Source organism: Pteropus vampyrus, unplaced genomic scaffold (assembly GCF_000151845.1).
Source record: "Pteropus vampyrus isolate Shadow unplaced genomic scaffold, Pvam_2.0 Scaffold99, whole genome shotgun sequence".
Classification (NCBI taxonomy): Eukaryota; Metazoa; Chordata; class Mammalia; order Chiroptera; family Pteropodidae; genus Pteropus; species Pteropus vampyrus.
Genome location: NW_011888880.1, coordinates 1,859,879 through 1,862,052, shown reverse-complemented (window position 1 = coordinate 1,862,052; position 2,174 = coordinate 1,859,879). Strand labels below are relative to the sequence as shown.

Here is a 2,174-nt window from a genome sequence, read left to right as displayed (position 1 = left end):
TGGGACTCATGGAGATGGGGAACTGATTTGGATTTATGGACAGAAACCAAGAACAAAGATTCCAAGTTCTATCCTGAGCTCTAAATTGGACTGTCTGGTCTTGTGGGAGCCACTCGCCCTTTTGTGTATTGAAACAGCAGTGTGTAGCAAGGAGCACGGGCTTGAGAAATACAGATACGTGACTGAAATCTTCATTTCAGCTCTTACCAGCCATGTGACCTTGGGGCAGGACTTAACCTCTCTGAGTCTTTGTTTTTTCATTTTCAAAATGTGGATATCAACAGCTACCCTCCAAGGTTGCTTGGAGAATCCAATGAAATTATATTGGTAAAAGATCTAACGCAGTGTTTGGTACACAGCACAGACCCAGAGGTAGAGCTCTTCATTATCTTCAAATAAAGTGGTTCGATCAATTTCCTCTGAGCTGTAGTATCCTGTGATTCGAGAACTGGTTGATTTTGGCATCCAGATTTTGGCTCAGAATCAGATAATTTGCTGACACCCCACCCCCATCACATACATGGTAGCCATGCACTAGTAGAGTCCCTGGTCATGTAGAGCAGGTCGTGTTAAAGGCACAGACATTGGCTCGGGTTAGTTTTATGCCTGGCATGGAAGCAAAACATCGCGGAATTGTTCACTCAGTTGCCTGAACTACAGTTTAATCCTCCACCATGACTGAGTGACCTATATTTTTCCAAGGCTGTGAGAAATTCAGAGATGGAAGCTAGCACTGAATCAAAGCTCTGTGGTTTTGTCATACATACTCCTCAGTTTCTCTTCAATCTTATTTTAAATATTCCTAGGGATGGGCTTTCATCATTTTTCTTGATTATTTTTTTTAAATAATAATTTTTACTGTCAGAAAGTTTTCTCTCCCATTCAGGGTAAATTTTCCTTTCTTTTCTTATATACTTCTAAGCTATCCTGTCCTAAACCTGATTGAATAACTCCTCCTGCCTGTTCAGTATTTCTCTTGTCAGATTTTTGTAGTCAATTATTGGTCCCCCCTCAGCCATTACTTAGCAACACCAGACGTAATCTTCATCTTTAATTATTTCTCATAACTCATTCCTCCATCATCACAATCATTATTCTCTTCTCCCTGAATTAATCTGTCTGCTCTTCTGAAGGTAACCTCGGTGCCTGAGGTGCATGTTCCCTTGGAAGTAAAACACATAAGCATATTTATTTTAAATTTTTATTGAAATAATACAACAGTCCAGGCAATTTTGAAAACAAAACAAAACAAATTAACCTGCTCTTCTAACATGAGGCTATCATTACTTTTGTCTTTACCATTTTTACCTTTTCAAGTATAAACATACCTCATGCTATTGAGTGGAAATTATGCACCAGGCACCAGTGGTGGGATGGATGCCCGGTTGCTATGGTGGTAATCAGGATGATGCACGTGCTAAATCCTTCACGCGAATTATCATGCTTGCCATCACAGTAGTCCTGTGAGGTGGCTCTATGACCCATTTCACAGATGAGGAGACTAAGGTTCAGAGCAATTAAGTAAGTGGCCCCAAGTCTGGCTCCAGGGATCACTCATAATGGTTATGTTTCTCTGTCCACCTATCTTTTCCCGTGTTGTGTCATAGTAATTATTTTAATGGCAATATATTGGGTGAATAATACTTTAGTTAACAATTCCCCATCGATAGTTCTTTAGAGAGATTCCAATTTTCACTATTATGAACATCTATGAAATGAACTTTTTAGAGCAATGAATAGCATAAATTTAGAGGATTGTCTTATTTTTCCCTACATTATACTTCTAAAAATTATTTAAGTCCAGGAATCATAAAAGGAAATATTGACATAATTGATTAAATAATTTAAAAAAAAATGAGTTCCAAATGGCATAATATGCTATGAATAAGACTGAAGGCAAATAATGAACTGGAAAAATTATCTGCATAAAATATGACAGGTAGGACGTGGTTCCATAGTGTAGTGGTTAGCACGTCTGCTTTACATGCAGAAGGTCCTGGGTTCACGACCCAGTGGAACCACGGTCCATGGTCTATAGCCATGCCACCCTGAACAAGCCTGATGTCTGATCTTGGAAGCTAAGCAGGGTTGAGCCTGGTTAGTACTTGGATAGGAGACCACCTAGGAAGTCTAGGTGCTGTAGGCATAAATAATAATAATAATAATAATAATAA

General features: G+C 38.9%; 1 non-coding gene across 1 annotated transcript; it reads left to right on the top strand.

Annotated features, from left to right (window-relative positions):
- Positions 1 to 1,948: 1,948 nt before the first annotated feature.
- Positions 1,949 to 2,021, top strand: TRNAV-UAC. Its single transcript has one exon. It is a non-coding gene; the product is annotated as a tRNA-Val (tRNA).
- The last annotated feature ends 153 nt before the right edge of the window (positions 2,022 to 2,174 follow it).